We start from the raw sequence: 20,104 nt of genomic DNA on the forward strand, positions 1-20,104 counted from the left end.
AAAGTTTTTGTATTCTTGGCAGGTTTCTGAGTAATAAAGGTACCTTCATTTAATGTTTGAGACCTGTTAATATTATTATATTGTTACAAGTATTTTGACTATGGGCAACCATAATATTTTGAAATAGATTTGGATTGATTTAGTTATTTAATTTTAGAGAATTTTTCTTTACAAGGAGAAAAAATATTCTCGGAATTTTATCATTAGTCATTTCAATTTTTTAATCGGCGTTATCGAGATTATACGGTCTTTGTGACGAGTATAATCTCGTGTTGCAGCTCTATTTTCTGGCCTTTTAAAGTAATTCCTCAAAGTCAAAGGAGGATGATATTATACGTTGTGACATACTATGCTAAAATATTTTGCTGATCGACTGGTTCAATGCTGTTAAATGTAACTGTACCGATCCTTCTTGTTACGTACAGTTATTCAAAGTACATTCAACTTCTGAAATGTAACTTGTGTAGAATTTATTTAAAATAGCAATGCAATGGAATTTTAAAATACTATTGTTGTGAAAATCAGAAATAAAATTTATTTTATGTGACGAGTGTATCAATGCAATAACGCCCTTGCAAATGATAAAACGCGTGTGACGTGCATTATAAAAATGATTGCGGTCTGAATGTATAATCATTTATTACTCGGTAATAAACTAGGACATCCATTACATTGTGACAAATGCAGCATACTTGATGGATGATGCACATGTTATCGATTACAGCATGTGCATTGGAACGAGTACTACTACTTTAACTTTGATTAATTAAAGTATTGTCTATTTTCAACAGAAGCATGGAATCAATTTGAAGATTGCTTTTCTCAATAACTTAAAGCTTGATATTTTGTCTTGTTAATTTCTAATGTAATTTAATGTAACATTCTTGACAGAATGAAGATCGAAGAGATAAATAATTCTATGTAATTGTCAGTTGTGTTAAGCCGGATATTTCGATTCCATTTTGACATTATTTCTTTGCGATGGAACAGATTAATGATAATTGAGATAGTGATAAAGTATTAATTATTTATATAATACATATAACGTAGGATACTTCACGGTTTTACGTCAATGTATAGGCATAAAGTTCACTTTCCTAAGTTGCAAATTTGTTGTCATCTAAAATGTTTCAAAGGCGACAAAACTAATGTTCTCTGCTGAAACTACTCTTTGTGTAACTTTCCTCCGTTTACACAAACAATAAATTTCAACAATATGACCAGATTTAGAGGAAATCTTTTCTGAATTCCCAAGTAAGCACAAGTATATTCCAATGTACGAACCGCGACGGATTTCGCTGGCATTATTGTATTTTCTTCTAGAAAAACGATACTTCGCGAATTTTATAATTTTTCTTCAAATATTTGTACGCATTGTTCTGAAATGTTGCTATGCATACATTCTCGTATTCTACAATCGTGGTTCGACTCAAACAATGTTCTTTGGATTCCGCGTTAGATGTCTAAGATTTAGAATTTTGACGCGTACATGTTCTTGAAATTAATCTACTTTTTGATGCATATAATTAGACTGGCGATTTTTGTACATTTATGGGATTTTTTGAAGATGCTAAAATACGTAGAATGCATATATCTATAATAAATGAAATAATATCTTCGAATTTGAACATTTCTTATTGAGAAGATCTTATATAATCTTTTGATCGCTACAATTAATTTCGATGCTTTCATCATCTGGCAGAGTGCAACTGTTGTAATTTCCAGACGAAAGCCGTGACCCCTTCGAGAAAGTGTTGCGCTTCTCCAACACCGTAACTCTTTTTTTTTAACTACATATGTATAGTGTGCATCTTGAGAAGGTAATTATTCAACTGGTATTATTTTGTGTAACGTTAATACGATTTACTTATCTCGTGTACGTATCTTATTAAAGTACTTTAACATTTATACGGTTTCCCGGTACTTCCTAAGAAATATTATTTATTATTCAATTATTGTATTATCCTGGTGAAGAATTATTTATTCTTCCAGATATTATTCGAGGAAAATATTACTGAGTTTGCAATGTATATCACAGGGAAATTTTACGTAGTTTTTAATTGTTTTTGTTCCCTCTAACAGAATTTTGTGCACTTTGTTGGTATTCTGCTATGGCCAACCGTAGGTACATACACATATAACTCAATCTAGTACATCGCTCACATTCCTAACTCGGTATGCAGTAAAGCAAATTTGTTGCATGGTAACAAAGAATTATGGTCATGAGAAAAAGACAATTATTAGAAAAATTGATATATGGACTCCGACACATCTGTATATACAAGATATTGTATCATATATCTTACTAATATTTGTTAATATAATAAATTATTTTTTAAGCACTTTATCAGATACTATTATTATACTATTTTTAATTAATAACATCGACATATTTATATGTTTCAGGTATGTAACACGTTTTGTGCAGTATACACCATAGATGGAATATAATCGACTTTCCCCTTAAGTAGTTCCATACTCGTATGTATAACCATTTGATTAGTATAAAATATTTCATAAAATTATCGATTGTGGATTTTTATGTACATTCTGTGCAATTTCGCACTTCCAAATTTTTTTACAAAGAATAAGAAACATAAGAATTCGTTCTCTAATCATCGTTTAATAATATATATACATAATCGTATAGTATCATTTTTAGCATATAAGGAATCTTGCTTCCACCTAGAAATCGGTCGTTTGCATCTATAGTTTTTGGATATGGTTGAGCCTAAAATAAGAATAAATGATGCTCGCAATCAGGAAGCTGTTCAGATTGATTTGTTGAGATATTCATAGAATTTAAATAGAATAGAAAGGTTGATTTTTAATAAATCATACTGCAACCTGAACGATGATGCGGATATTGCGAATGAGTCGTTTGACATTTACCAGTAGAGAATGCCTTATGGATTATTGCAACTGTTTGAGTAACGTTACAACTCTGGCGATAACGTGGTCGTATGGCTTCGATTCCTCCTCCGTCCGAAGCTTTCAATGAGACCTAATTCGTCTCGTATCTCGTTGAGGATATTGACCTGTTTACGCAACGCTTCGATTCGTTCACGAAGACGCATTTTCCTACCAGACTTTCGTCTTACGACTAGTATTTGTCTGTCATTTTTCCAGTGATAATTTACGCTTTTTCTTATTTCTCATTTCAACATTTCTCGTTCTGTAATTACTTATGAAAAAAAAATATTCCCAAATCTCAGCTACGTATTCCCAGACGTCTTAGTCCGATCTTCATAAATTCGGTTACAAGCGATAAACAGCTAGAAACAATTTCGCTATTCTACCCTTTCAAGAGAAATTGAACAGTCTACAGCAACAAGGAAGCGGAAATCGAACAGTTTGCAACAAAGCGTGAATTTATTGCACGTTTGAAAAGCTGCTTGAGTTTTAATTGGTTTTACTCAAATCGACGCACAGTAGAGTTATTTCTTTATTGCAGCGGTGCTTTCAATTGCCATTGCGTATAACGACGTAGATCGCTAATCTAATACATACGTCGAAGCACAAAAGCGTTGTCAACGAGCGTACAACGAAGCCCGAGAATATTCTATTGTACGTTCTATTGAAAGGTCGCAGGCTTTAACGCAATGTCGGGAACTTTTGATTTCGAAAATGGCGGTAAGGGACCCTACGCTGGCGAATAACAGGAAGGGTAGGAAGGGAGAAACAGCAACATTGATTGCGTTCGCGCCTTTATGCTGGTTCGCGTGTATTGGCGCAGCTTCTGCGTAGCGTCAAAGCGGTAACCGTGTGACGCCTAGCTTGTTACTCGATTCACGGTTCACCTTGCGTTAGCTTTGTGGAAGAAATCCTCCTCTAACAAAATTCAATATCCACCAAGTGGTGTGCGAACTCGTGTCGCAGAAGGCTAGATTCGTCAAGCTGCCATGCGTCACTTTCTGATGTAACATTCTTTCTTTCTCGGAAAACTCTTTTCCAGAGTTCCTATAATTCGGAAACTTTCTACGTAATGTTAACAGCGACGATATCACAGCGCGATATGCGGTAGACGAAAATGGAAATAATTGTTCGATGTCAATTTTATTATTCGATTAAATTATCAGTCTGCAAGTATATAATATAAATGTAAATGATAATTCCTCTCAAAAGAGGATTAATAAGGATATTTTGTACATCGAAATCTGATTCACTTGAGACTTGGCACACTCATTCATTATATATTCTTGTTTGTTAATTCTTGTTAAATAGTGTTTGTTGCATACGGAGAATTAGATATGGAGAAGTTGAACGAAGATATGTATAATTTAAGTTTCTGATTTAAAAATTTCTTTCTTTCTTTAAAGAGCAGTTTAACAGTAAGCTTGCCAGATCCGGTTAAATGACTGATTTCAAAATTTAATTTAAAATGGTACTTTCATTGTTATTTCTTTTGTTCTTCTAACTTTATGTAAATTCTTATACTATCTGATTAATCAATTTCTCAATTTTTATTAATAAAAGATCATCCTGTAATTTTGATTGTTCTATGTCAAAAAGGTATTGTATTACATTGCTGTACAATTTTTTTCTACTATAAACTGCTACAATGGATGTTCTTTGTTTTTTCAGTAAAATCTAGTCGTAATCGCGACTCGATTGAAGAGCGAATTTCTCTTTTATTCCACAAAAAAGTGTAAAGTTACATGAAAACTCCGTTCATCACTAAATGCACAAAACTGACGAAATAGAAGGCAGGATAAATGGTTTTTGCATGATATTTACAAAAAAATGGAAAGATTGTTCCCCACATTGGCATTATTTGGTTAAACATCGCCGTGTATGGTTAGACAAAAAAAGAAAATGATATTTAAACCGAGTCAGGAAGTAGGGAAAATATTAAAACAAACGTATCAGGTTTCAGGAAAACTGCAGATTATATATATTTTTTGATCCTTCTCCCGAATCCTCATTTAAATGCCGCACCGTGAGAACATTGGCTGTGCACCTGGCCTGCGAACGTGCGAACGTAGCCAGCGAATTTTGATCTTTTTCCCGAATGTTCATTCAAACGTCGCACTGCGGAACGTAGTAAATATTAAATCCTTATTTTCAGTGTTTAATTGCTTTATCGCATTTACGTGGAAAGCTTAATTGTGAAAATTTTAATTAGGTTTTTATTATATTTCTTGGGCTAATACTTTTTTTATTATCATTCAACTCTTATTTACCTTCGTCTATGTTGATATTATGGTAAAAGTGCATTTTCACTTTGGAGATTGAAAATGTTTAATATAAAGTAATACAAGGTATAATTTTTAATCTGCTAGAAAGCTAAGCCCTTGTTTCATAATTTTTGTACCAGCTCCTTGATTAAATATTATTTCTTGTAATTTGCAACAAACAGTGTTACACGTTGTAATGGCGCATTTAGACCAACCAAGCAAATGCTCGTTCTTTGTTCACTTTAGTAAAATTTAGTAAAATTTACTAAAATACAGTGTGTATATATGTAACAAATACAATGGTGTATAAATACCTTTTGTAGCCGCTGTATATTAAATGTAGATAAAAAGCAGTTGTACGTGTGCCTGTAAAAGCTTAAATTTATAATAAAAAAGAACGTTTAATAAACTATTAACTGAGAAATAGGGTATAACACAATTCCTACCATCGTATAAATTGTATGATCGTGCCGCTCCATAAGCGCAGATAAAAGATGATGAAAAAAGTAGTTTTGCGCTTCGCTTGTCCCCTGTATGAAAGACCTTTACCCTTGTACACTGGGTGTTCAAAATGCCTAGCTGCGATTCTGTTCACATTACACGTAACGTACGCTCTCAATCCCTTTGATGTCCTCCAGAATAGCGGTTTCAAATGAATCGGTTTTTCTTTGCTATAGACCGTAACATTCACCCCATAGCCAGATCTCAAAACGTATCAATTATCTTGCGGTTTTTTGCAACACTGCATAAACAAATGTATATTTACTGGAGAGATTTATACGTGGTATAAGAACAAAAATTATTATTACTTTAATTATCCCTTTGGTATGTGTTTCTTTCAATCGTATAATAATAAAGCATGTTGAAATTACTAATTTATGTGACACAAAATAGGAAGATAATTTTTAAATGTTCATTCTTTATTTTCCCTTCTTTATTTGTATTTTCTTTTATCTGAGAATGGGTTTTGTGGCCAAATGGCTGCAACATGCGTACGAGTTACCTGTAGCTTTGAATACTATAGACGAAATTACTAGTACAGGTATCTATGAACGTGTTGTATTCTTAATTTGTAATTAGTTACTCAACTTATGTATTTTTCATTATATAAATTTCGGTACAAAGCGAAATTACTTGAATGCCGATTTTATTCGATGAAAATATTTCACATTATGTAAATTTCAATAGAAGTTGAAATTATTTCAACGTTTTCGTGTTCGATTATAATATTCTTTTATAATATTCCCGTTTACTTACAGGTGCTCTGTCCCATAGCATAATAAATCTACTCTGCCCCTTTTCTCTTTACTTTCCGCTTTCTCCTGGGAGAGTCTCAGTCTCTGCCTTCTAATACAAATTTTCTCTCCATTCCATACTCACTCTTCTTTTCGTTCTCTTAATATTACTCAATCCCAATATACCTCCCCACTTGTCGTTTTAATGGACCATTTGCTGAGGAGGACATTTCGCTCCGTTTAAACGCATTTTCCCCATCTACTTCGTTGCGATTGTCTTTCCCATATTTCCCAACGAGAATTCATTTTTAAAAAATTCAATTGAAGTTAGATATGTATTCGCTTGTTTCTCTAGCTTATTATCCAATAGTATTTCTTCTACTGAATACCCTCTGAAATTTTCTATTGAAATATATATATATATATACACGATCGATTTATTTTATAAAAAAAAATAGTAGATTGATATTTAATGTAAATTAAGTGCGTACGAGTTAAAAATGAATAATAAATTTAAGTGGCATAGATATAGAATAATATATACGATGAATAAAATCACTTCGTACTTCGTGTACGTTTATCGTATTTCTTATCAATTTTTTAAATATATACGATACATATAAGAAGTCACGTTAACAGTATAATCTATTACTCTGAAAGTAGAAACTGATATACAAACCTGGTCGTAAATATTCAAAACACAATCACATTTAGAGTAGAATTAACTCAAAGTTGATTTGTCGTTATTAATGTTTAATCTCTGATTTCAAAATCAGGTTGATGAATTTAATTCAATCAAGAAACAAGTTCGCTCTATATTACATGAATAAGTAAAGAAGAAGAATTTTAGTCACGTTGTATCATTTATAATTTAATTTTATATTTTGCTCTTCGCTTCTTGTAATTTGCCCTTTATATTTCATTTACTTTTGCCTCACGGATTGATACAGTTTAAAGTTGAAGCGAATAAAGTCCTAGCAACGATACCGTGATATTGATTATAGCCCGCGGTTATCTCAAAATCTACTATCGTGTACATAAATTTTGGGAAACGTGGTCGAAGCCAGAGGGACATTGTTGCGGCGATAAGGCGGATACGATTATAAAAATGAAATTGCCGGAGTGTGACAGTGCTAAGTTCTGGATTTAGATTCTATCGTACGTGCGGTAGAAACGCGACCCGTTTCTATAATGTAACAATATGATGCATGTGCTTTCGTAGCTCTTAGGCTAACCGGGTCGTGTGGTATGAGTTATGAACGCTGGTGGGACTGTGGCGACCCTGGAAGAACCAAGGAATGGTATCCGGCGTGTTTAACATCCGAAAGAGCTTCGAGAGTAGGTACCTGCAGTCTTACCGTAGTTCAAGAGAATCTTTGCCCGTTGCTGAATTAATATATCGTCGGGGCGTGACGTTAAGTTCGCTTTTCTAGCTACTGCCTTCCGGCACTGTTAATTTCTCGTTAATTAACGACCAACATTCCGGTGATTATCGTATCTCATTCTCCCTACGGCGAAAAATAACTTTCGATTATCACGATATTTTGTAAGTGGACATTATTATGTAATTGGAGAAGTTATGGAATTTGTGGAATTTATCAGGATATTTGATTATTGGCGAAGAGATTTTATTATAACAAGATTAATTAAGATTGAGCAGTTCGTATTATTAATCTGTTGCAGTTGGCTTGAAATTCTATCGAAATTTAATAATGTACGTACATTAGAGTTAGAAAATTTAAACCATTTCTCAACGGAAGAGATTCTTAGTTTTACTAAAATATATATAGAGATGAAAATATATATATAGAAAGAGTTAGGAAATTGATATTACGATATAATAGTCCAGAAGAATATTTGATAAAGTAATAAACGTATTTAGTTCCTTGGTTACAGCAGAATAACGTACAGAAATTATAATAAGCTGCAATAATCGTTTATTTGATAAAAATTGAAATAACGTTATAAGACGTTTATTACGCTCCTTGTTACGCTATATTCTATTCCATGTACTCCCCTATTCAAACAGTTCTTTCAAGTAAGCCTTATGTTCGTTTATAGCAATTTCTTTAATTATCTAGCGTGTCTATTTTTTTCGGCTGTTTCACGATTTGAAAATGTCTTCTTGATCTTTTTAAAAGGTATCAAAAAATTGAAGTGACATGCTAAAAGAAGCATATGGAGAGAATGCTATGAAGCCAACAACCATTTACAAATGGATGGCGAGTAAAAAGAAGGAAGAGAAAATGTGGAAGATAATACTTGTGGAGGTCGACTTTTCACGTCGCAAATGAGTTTTGAACGTGTTCATGAATTTGTGTTATCAAATCAGTGAATCATTGTACGGATAATCACTGAAGAGCTTAATATTGGTCGTTTAGGAAGTTTAATGTTAAAAAGTAATTTATCAATGCGAGAACTTGGCGCTAACATTGGCTCACAGTTTGCTGATGTAATTCTACGAATTTTTTGAACAAAGTGTGCCATACACACTGGTATCAAAACTAATTGGTTTATAAATTTCCGCATTTAACTAGATGCAGCGTTCTGCACTTGCTAAAGGGTATTTTTCATTAACAAATTCACTTCTCATTATTACATTTCTCATAAAATACCTAGAGTTCTTTTCCATTGGAAACATTTCGTGCAATCGTTGCTTGTTAGCTGATGGCTTTCCAGCTCTCTAAAAGAGCGATTACATATCAAAAGCATGATTTTCATAGGCTTCAAAGCAAATACTACTTAATAGTATTTTCTGTTTTTGATCGCCTCGTTTCTACGTACTTATCAGTTTTTCCAATTTATACGAACGACCGTGTTTTCTTTCTCGAGTTTCTGCGAAATGCGCGAAAGCATCATGAATATTTCACAAAAGTGGTAGGTCTGTGGAAACGGTGAGGCTAGGTGGGTGGGAATTGATCTCTCGTCACGAATATTAAAATATCGAAAAGAGGTAAATGAAAGGGTGAACCGCGGTGACGATCGCTTATGTTCCGTACAAACAGCGGAAGAATCAGAGAATGAAATGAAAAATGTAAGAACGAAAGGAAATGGGACGATAAGTTGAATAATAGAAAAATGTGATCCATATTCCAGGCAACGCGATAGTCGCTTGCTTGATACGATTATTTTAATCAATTTATTGAAAAAATATTTTTTATACTCTTCCAATCGATTTTACATAGACATTAACAATTTTAACCTAAAGTTTTGCTAAATATATCCTTTCTTTTCTCTATTCGTCTATATTTTACCGATATAACAAATTTAATCGTCAGATAAAAACCAGTTGAATTTTACATATTCATTACACAAGATGGAAACATATTTAATTTTCTTTAATTTATCTACTAACCAATTATTATATTTATTTATCATTTTCTAATATATTTTTTAGCAAAGGAATGATCGATTTATTATTAAGCTATAAATTTCGCATAAAGAACCTAATAAAAATCATAGAACTGTAAATAGCTTCATTGTGCTAATAAGGATTTTACATTAATCGCTGTACGGTCACAAACGAAATCTTGTCTGAAGTCTAATTTTTTATATTTTTCACCGAGAGGACATGGTTTTACTCATGCAATTTTTTATGGATGTTACGTTGATGCGTATAAAACGTTTTATAAAATGAATCTGCGACCGCACATATACGGTCTTTTTTCAATACCACATATATGCACAATATTTAATCAAAATAATTTTCACGTGACGGCGCATCTCCTAATGATAAATTTATTTTATTTATTTCACTGAAATTATTTTATCGTTAAACATATAAAAAATATCAGCAGAGCATGTGTCATTCGAAATCATGAATTTCATTTAGTTTATTCACGATAAAGTGTTGCATCTTAATCACCTAACGAGACAGTTCTTGAACAAACTGTGGCGGATGATGTATGGATGTATTGGTATAACGAAATGACGATTGTGATTACTGTTAGAATAAATAGTTAAATAGGTTGATACCATCGATAGACGTTCGTACAAAGTGTTTGACAAAATAGAATAAGTCGTAACCCGTAGATACTCGTACGTCTCGATAATCGCTCACAATTGATTTCTGGTAATTATTGCCTCGCTCGCGATCGTGTCTGTTTATTTATACTGGTCGGGGAGAGTCAAAAGATTCAAATTTGACTTGGAACGACGGTTGCCCCCGACGGCGACATTGTTTTTGCCTGGAGATAATCGTACTAATTTCGTATGTCGAGGCGGTATCCTTAATCCGAAGCACAATAATAACATGAGTCGTTCTCGCTTCACCTCGTCCTATGACTCATGTGTCGCCATAAAACTACATGACAAAAATGGCTATTATTTAAAAACAATTTTCAATTATTATAAATGTACCTATATTAATATATTTATTAATCAATTAACCATGCTTAACCAGTAAATTACTTTTAACTTAAAAATTGGCGAGAATAAAACAAAACAAAAAATCTCCTGTAAGTGCGCTATATTAAAAGTAAAAGCAAGAAATGTGAGGTCATTATCGAAGAGAGAAGCAGGTCAAGTAATCACGAAAACGCAGTTAGAATGCTTTGTGCAACGAGGGAACGATTCATTGCGGAAAGTAAGAAGGATTCTCCGAATATTCGAAGTCGACGACAGCTAAGGGAGTGCTAGACATAGCTGCTTAGACAGTCTGAGCATCATCCTGATTCTATTAAGATGGCGGCCTACTGGGCTTATGCTTCTCCAGTCAGCTCTCAAGCATACATATATTCTATTTACTATGCAGAACACCTAGTAGAGGTGATAGATATCTTACATGGTCTATTTCCAAATCTACACCACAGCCGCGCAAGCAGGATATTATAAGGATTGTTATTTCTTGTCTCATATTAAATTCTATCACTATACTTAAATAATTGGAACGATCGATCGTGTTCTCAATAGGAAAAATAAAACCGGCGCAAACACTGATCCACTTGGATTAATTAATTTTTTATTATGCTTCTGATCAATATGGTAGTCTGCGTACATATCTTAATCCAGTTTAGAACAGATAAATTTACTTTCGTCGATAAGAACGTCTTTTTCTTTTATTCAACAAATATGCTAAATGCAACGCTACTTTAATTTATTAATCTGTGAATCGAAGTTTGACTATTGGTCCTTTTTCCATTTCAACGATTTGATGACTTTATCTATTACTTTAGCCTTTGTTAAATATTATTTTACAGTATAGGGAATTTTTACCGCCAGATCATGCTTCAGTACCAATTTTCTTGTATAGAAGACAACTTTAAAAACTTCGTTCTTAGTTCTTCATTCTTCAGATAGTGAAGTTTGGGGATTTTATCGAAAAATATTGTTTCTTCTTTAAACACAGACTCTTTATAAATCTAGAAGAAACATTAGCGGTGATAATTTTTCTAGACCCAAGGAGCAAACAATGAACAACCACGAACCTAATTTCAGTGAGAGTCTGTAAAGTTTCAAGGACTAGCCACGTAATTATGGTATTGCATGGAATAAATTATATCCTTTCATCGGATTCCAAGTGACATTCAAGTAGAAACAACTTTAAAACTAGTTTTAGAAAATGTATAGATAATTGAACTTGCCATTTTTGGTCTCAGTATAAGTTTGTTTCATTGACGCAAAAATTACGACCGATTTGTAAGGCGTATTTGTAAGGTGTAATTTTCAGATCCACACAAGATTGTGATAATTCTTGCAAGAATATTTTCGTTAAAAGATATGTTTAACTATGACAAACACATATCACGGTCAAGGTATATTTTCTCAATAAATAGGCTGTTATTACATTTACATGTAGACTGGAGCTATATCAAAAAGCAATTCAATAAATATAATAATAAGAATTTTTTATTATTATCATTAAATACTTTTATTTAGTTCGCATCTAAAGCTAATTCCGCCAAATAGTTTGAAGCTTATGTTAATGCAATACCATATCCAAGTGTACCATAGCCTTGTAAGTGAATTACACTCGTTTTACTTCATACGGAATGTTCCTACGTCGCGCAGCCCTCTACTCGTTCACTTTTTCTGGCTGGAATTAATGGAGTGGATGGAGAGAAACTTATCTCAAGGGAGAACGGAGAAAATGTGAGGACTTGAAGTAAACCTCGTTAAATGCTTTGCACAGGAGTAGCAAGTGTAATTTGTTCTCTAATATGTGCTATCTTATATATATTTATTTTATATATATATATAAAATATATATATATGTACGTATAAATTGTTGTTATACACGAAAAGCCTTTAATTAGAATTTATGAAATGATAGTATTAACATTTTTAATTTTGACTTTTTTTGGCGGCTAAAAGAAATTGCTTTAGTGCGAGTGAAGGAACAGATACAAAAGGAAGAGATATAGAAATTACTTAACTGTGGAAAGGAAATAACCTGTCACTCTCAGAAGTATATACAAATCTTTTAGAAATAAATGATAAATTTATAACGCTTCGTAAAATTTTTAAAAGCCGAATAAAGAGACAGTCTTCACTTTATATTTAAAATATTGAGGTACTTTCATACTATTGAACGATACTATTACTATCGTGCATTCGCTAGAGATAAATTCTCGAAGTTGAATATCATTCGAAAAGGAAGATAGGCTCGAGGAGGTGGAGGAGAGGTCGATTTGGCAGATTTCACTTCACATCCATTTCACGGGCAGCCACTTACTGCAAATGGTGCAAAATGACGGGCAATTATTTACTACAACTAGTCGAAATAGTGAAAATTGGAAACAGCCGGTCTAATTTCATGGCAGAGTTACCACCGCGGTCGCGACTATTGAATAGAATGAAGCAGGGCAGACAAGTTGGTTCCTGCTTCTCTAACGCATTCTCGTAGTCTTCTATCTATCACATGGAAACTATATCGTCGAATTTTGACGTTGCATTAAATGTTAGAAATTTATGCAATTTGAAATTTCCAATTGTTAGGTCGGTAAAATTATTTAGAAACGATATATTTTCATATCTCCTTCCTATACTGTACTTTAATATGTTTAATGGGCAGATCGTTTCTATCCAACAAATCATCGATACGATTTTGAATTTTAATTACAGATATAATTTTTATAATTATAAAATCTATGTCACCAAGTCATAAATTATTCCACAATATAGACTCTCGTATCGTATTGAAGCAAATTATCAAATACACTGATAGTTAATTCCAATAATTAATAAGATTGGAACAATACCTAACATGGCATCAATTTAATGCTATGAAAACTACGATCTTCTTCTTACAGCATGTTAAAAGATAATGACATAAATCCGATCATATTGTTTTATGTATATCATGCTCCTTATAATGGTACGTTACCATACAGTTCTCCCTTTCATAAAGAGCCGGGAAGTAATTTAAAAATAAAATGAGTCGACGACGTGTACACGAAACAGCAAGAGGTTCGCCATAACTCTTTTTCCATCCTAGGTCTTTCCATAATGTTAAATCCCTACCAACTCATTACCACGTGAGATGCAAATTGCGATAACCCAACGCAGGATTGCAACATACCGCGGATCCATATGTAGATTCGCTGTTGCTGTTCACGAGGGTGACCGAGTATAGGGGAAGCTTGGAGAGTCGAGCATAATACAAAGGATATTACGAAGCTTAGTATGCAAAGCGAAGCATCGAAAATCTTTCCCCACTCTCCTTTCCATCCTGAATCCTTGCTATCCCCGAATCCTACAGCCGTGCTAGCGTTATGCCAACATACTGAGCATAACGCTGGTTCTTGCAAGGTTATACCGATTGACCTGATGCTCTGGAATTTTACCAGATGAGAAAATATCACCTCTATTTTAGTAGATCGACACGATCAATAAAAAGTATCAACGTCTCCTGTTTCCTCTTATATGTACAGTGCAATTGACATTGTTGCTTAGAATGGAATAAATGTTCTCTGAAATTGACCTTCTCGCGTCTCTTTTTTATGCATTAGAAGCATAGACTTATAGAATTAATAAATTCTATGTTGGAACGCAATGATATTATCATTATGATATTTAAATATCATATAGCAACATATGCAGTAATATCAGAAAATACAATAACATTACGTGTATGGTATAATGTGTTTTTCGTTTTCTTCTTTTTACCCAATGTTTGATATGAAATTACAGAAGAACGTTATAAGCTAAGTCAATCGATGTATATTGCCTCGTTTTTTATCGCGTATTTATACTCAGAAACTACCGTAACTTTTCTATTTCTAATTCATAAAATTTCCGTGATTTAGAATTTAACAAACATTTTAAAATTTTAATTCCTCTAAAGGTTTCTTACCGGAAATTTTGGAAACTATCTTCTACATGTTCTTGAATCTATAATCTAAAATCTGCGGACGAAACGCAATTAATTTAAAGCATATAAGAGTTTCCTATATGGTAAATGGTTAAATAATTTTGTGAGGCATTGTATGCACGTAAATGTGTTCACACCGCGTGGTTAACAATGTTTCGAAACTCACATACATCTACAGTGTTGAAAGGCTTTATACACAGACGAAATAATAGCATTTACTTTATGTAACGTTAACTTTGAATACTTGAAAAACCACATTGAGTAGTTGCATTCCGCGTCTTGCTTCCTTATCATGATAGACCTCCTATTGACGTATGGTATATACGGTTTAGTTGCGTGTTGGCATCGCACGCGATGGCATACTAGTCCGAACGTAGCCTACCAGCTCCTTTTTTGATGTAGCAATTAGACGAACATCGTGACGATAATTACGAATATACTCGATGTAGTCAATTTTATTCATACCACTTACCGAGCTACTAACTTCCGAGTATATAAATACTACAATTTCAAACTAATGGTTAAATGAAATTCGATTCATGAACCATTTACAAATTGCACCCAAATTGGATTTTATACGCTTATAACAAAATCTGGTAATATTAAACGTTTGAAACATCGATCATATCTCTCTGAAATTATAATGACATTTATATTATTATATTGCACCATATTATTGCACCTTGACTCTCTTTACATGTTTCAACAATCGTAGATGTAAATAAAAAATAGTATATAATGAATCTTTCACAGTGAAAATTTTCTAAGATATCAGAATTCTAAGCTGGTTCACTTTATTGTTTTATTCTGTGGATTCTATGGTATACAAAGTGATTCCATACTCTTGAACACGAGAGTATATTGCGATATACGAGAAAAACATGAAAATATTTGTTTATTAGTTGTGATATCGAAATATGCTACACATATGAAATTTATTAAAAAATATCGATATTTCTATCGCATAAATATGTATCCAAAATATGTTCCTACTTAGCAACCAACCTTTCTGTTTCTAATTTATAAAATCTCTTGGATTTAGAATTTAATAAAATAGTTTTAGAATAATTTCCTTCTTGTAATCTTGTCTAGTTAATTTCTTAATGATCCCGAGTATCAGGGCAAATAAATAACCCACACGCGGCCTATCTATTCTCTTTAGATTGTACTATTCCATCAGATTTTTTCTAATTTCTAATTTTCTAATTTCCTTCGTCTACTTTGGCGAGTAACTACTTCGGGCGAGAACGATTCTAAAAACAGGGGTCTCGTGAAATTGCAACCCCTTACGGGATTTCCACCCCAATGAGAATCTTTCTCTTCTTCGGCAAAAAAATTTCGTCGGTACGAAGGTCGGGGAAAAAGTTCCATCTTGACGTCTTTCCTCCTTGCGACGGAATTGAACCGTGTGACTTGGTAAGAGAGGAAGTGCCAAGGCTGCCAAGTATTCGTGCACGGTGAACGAAAACGACTGTAGCATCTTCAACCATTGCCAACACTACTACCAACGCTATCTTACCTCTAAACAAATTTAATTAAACTGGAGATGAGCGAGAAAGTGCCGCTCCGGGTAGAAATTGAAATTAGACGCACGGTCCATCGTATTTATTTTAATTTTTTCGTTACAGTTAGCCGTTACATTCTCCCGTGTGTGTTCCTGTTATTTTGTTTCTGCTTCTGTTTCAAGAACTTTAAGATTTGTATTTGTTTATCGGTATACTTCGAACAACTGTTTATTTGAGATTGTTTAAAATTGTATATTTTTGAGAATCTTCTATTGACGTTGATAGTTTCTTAATGTTTATACTTGTTTCGCTTCAAATAATTGTATTTAAGTGGAATAGTAAGTAAATCAATGTAAAATAAACTATAAACTAAATAGAGAACGCGTACGATATAAAAATATATGAAACATTCATAGTTAATTTAACTAAAAAATAATTAATTGGGAAAAATAAATTAACACGTTGCTTTGTCGCCGATTTTCTGGCGTACGATTTTTGTTAAATTATTTTTCGGAAAATGGAAAGAAATATGCTCTAAAAGAGAGTGACATATTTTTGAAACTTCAAAACTCTCCTCGTATGCCATACCATAGAGAATACATTCGAAAATAATTTTCAATATTCGTTTCTCGGTTCAATAGAAATTACCACATTGTTTTGTCATATGCGTTGCAATATGAATGACAACATCGTTATTTTTTCTATTCATATGTCAACGCGTTCATAAAATTTGGTTACTTATTCAAGGATACCTGTATGTTTAAAATCACGGAAAAATATTTATCTCGATGGAACGAATATTTTTGTACAATAATTTTGTAAAGGTCCAACTTAATTCCTCCTTGACAATAGACGAAGTTGAAGAAACATTCACGAAAAATTTTCTACAGAAATCTCTCGAGAATTTTCGTCATATATGAGCCGTGATTTTTTAGGGTTAATAAAAATTAATTTCCCTGTTGCTCCTTAAAACTTTTGACTTTATAACACGCTTATTCTTTATCGAAGTCGAGACAAACGATCATTTCAAATTACGTGTAATAAGTTTTGCGTCCGCCCACGAGACAAAGCTCAATATCTAGTTCCTTGAAACAGATCAAAGTGTATTAAATTCGTATTCTAACCCCTGTTGGCAATAAGTAACACGAGTAACATTCGCCCTATTGCGTTTCTTGGGTCACATTTGTTGGAATTATGTTTCGTTATTATTAGAGAATTTCTTAACGTTGAAGAAAATGAAGAAGAATTATTATTTATTTGGTGTGATTTCAACCTTGCTATCTTAAAATCACGGAAAAATGTTTATCTCAATGGAACGAATAATTTTCTACCTAACAATCAGATCATCGCTTTATGTTAATGCGACTGATGATATCTAATATTGTTAATTTATCATGGATATAAACTAAATAGTGCACATGATGCAGATACATAAACGAATATTAAAATTAAAAACAAAAATAAAATTAAAGTAGTCAAGAAAATATAAACGATATGATTGAATCTTCCTGTTGATGTTATTATATTATTATGATATATTGTATTTTTCCTCACGAAGCTTTATACGATATAATTTCTGTGCCATTATAACGTGCTGAAATGTTGTGTAGACAATTTAGCAGAGATATACTTTTCTACCAATCCGAATTCCTCAGAGCGAGCGCAGGAAACCAAGATCGATTTTTATAGTATACCTGTCGTTACTGGAAAGAGTTATTTTACGATTGGTACACGCAATCGCTCCTTTTTCGTTCCTTTATACGAACAAAGTGCCGAGTTCGACAATTTCCGGCTATCCGCTTTTCTCATCAGCTAAAAATCCGGTGTAAGTTCGCTTCTATGTCAGATTTCGTGAAAAAGAAGCTAAAATAGTTTAGATGAGAGGTAGAAATAAACGAAAGTCTATATAGCTTTCAATCGAATAATTCTAAAAGAATTAAAATAATTGTAATTTAATTAGTAATCGATGAAGAAACTACATTATCACGTATTTTAGTCTAAATTAAAATTAAATAGTTTCTTTCTGTAATTACATTTTGCTAGCATTACTGTGATAAAGTCGACTGTTATTACTGAATTCAAATGTGCAATTAGATTTTAATGAAAGAATATTTAACTTTGTATTGTTGGAATTCTGTCAAATGGTTACTTGCACAGGGTTCAGCCGAACACGTGAAAGCGGACATAACGTGGTTCCTTGTGGAAAGATTGGAAAAGAATATAAAATAATCTTCTTTCTATTTTGGCTTCGTTCTCGAAAAAATCAAGTTTCAATATTTATCAAGAATACTTGAACATGGTTAATTTTGAACTGGACAGGATTAAGTAATCAACAGTAAGTTATTATGCGTGTGAAAATAAATCGAAAATGTAGAACAAAATTTCTCCGCTTAATACTTCATCTTTAAGGAAACAGAGTTTGAACATGTTTAGTTAAGAATCGCCGTAGTAAATGCATGTAATAAATTGCCAAATTTATTTTTTTCGAAAACTATTCCGAGAATGAAAAAATGTTATTCTACGTCTTTTGATTATTTTTCCACAAGGAATCACGTCGTGCTCGCTTTTACATGTTATTCGAGCGGACTCTGTATTTCATTAATTGTCAATATTAATATTCAGTGTCTCGACAATTATCTGTATTTTATCGTCATGAAATGTATTGTATAAAAGTATGAAATATATTATATTACTACGTAAAATATTTGTTATTAAATATTTGATAGGTAGATTAATTCGCCGTGAGTAATACGAAGCAGAATTACATCAAAGAGAAAATTCTGCGTTAGATATACGTTGAATTAATTACTCCAAGCTGCTGTCTCTTACACCTATTATGTTCTCAATAATTGAACAAATATTCATATAAGAAAACCTGTGGTAATTGTATAGAGCGCAAACGTATCGTATGGAATAATACATGTGCACCAATATATATAAACTTCCCGTTAAATTTTTTCAAATTCTAACTTTATTTTTTAAATGAACTAAAATCGATTGATTTCACGAATAGAAATGAATTTCTTTTTTCGCGTTTCCTCAATTGCAATTAAACTTCACTTTACTGTGGGTTATATATTACTACGGAAGAAGAGTTACCAAAATACTTAGAAAGGAGGATGAAGCGGAAGGACAGAAAAACATTAGCAAGATCCAGATGTGGAAACGAAACCAAAGCAAGGGAATACTGGAAAGAAGAGGGAGAAAGAAGATGCAGACTGTGTAAAAGGAAAGAAGAAGACCTGAGACACGTAATAGAAGAATGCGAAATAACGGGAGGACCAAAAGAAACAGAAAAGGTACTAAACGAGACTGTCGAAGAACTAATAGAATTGAAAGCAATAATGGAGAAGAGAAGGGCAATACAAGACGGGGAGGAACGATAATAAGGAAGCACAACAAGGAGGCAAAAGACCATAGTGCTACCATAGTGTTAGAGATAAATTATATAACGGAGTGCAATATAACAGAGTGAATAAGAGGGGAGGTAGATACATAAGAAAAGAGTTTAGATAGATATAGACAAGGAAAAGAGTTTAGAGTTTAGTTAAATAGGTATAAGGGAGGAGGCAATAAGGTGATAACGCCATAAGACTGAGAAAATGTAAAACTGAATACTCGTCCAAAGCCGAAAGGCACGGACTAGGTAAAAAATAAATAAATATTACTACGGATATATTATCTCATACAATACATTTTCTTACCTTTATTCTATATCAACTCGATTATTGAAAGCGTAATGGGCATAAGAGACAGCAGCTTCGAACAATTAATTCAACGTATATCTAGTAGATTTGTTTGGACGTTTCAAGCAAGATCCTTATCTAATTTCCGTCTCTAGCATTAAGCAACATCAAATTAACTACCAGGAAGGTG

General features: G+C 32.8%; 1 protein-coding gene and 1 long non-coding RNA gene across 2 annotated transcripts in view; both read left to right on the top strand.

Annotated features, from left to right (window-relative positions):
* The window catches only part of LOC132910661 (leishmanolysin-like peptidase), a 214,361-nt gene that overhangs the window by 65,285 nt on the left and 128,972 nt on the right, over window positions 1-20,104 (top strand). The gene's annotated exons all lie outside the window — the stretch shown is intronic.
* The window catches only part of LOC132910712 (uncharacterized), a 106,246-nt gene that overhangs the window by 59,442 nt on the left and 26,700 nt on the right, over window positions 1-20,104 (top strand). Inside the window, exon 3 of the long non-coding RNA XR_009658837.1 lies at window positions 2,407-2,481. This is a non-coding gene — a long non-coding RNA (uncharacterized LOC132910712). The remainder of the gene's footprint in view (window positions 1-2,406; window positions 2,482-20,104) is intronic.

This window comes from Bombus pascuorum, chromosome 9 (genome assembly GCF_905332965.1).
Source record: "Bombus pascuorum chromosome 9, iyBomPasc1.1, whole genome shotgun sequence".
Lineage (NCBI taxonomy): Eukaryota > Metazoa > Arthropoda > Insecta > Hymenoptera > Apidae > Bombus > Bombus pascuorum.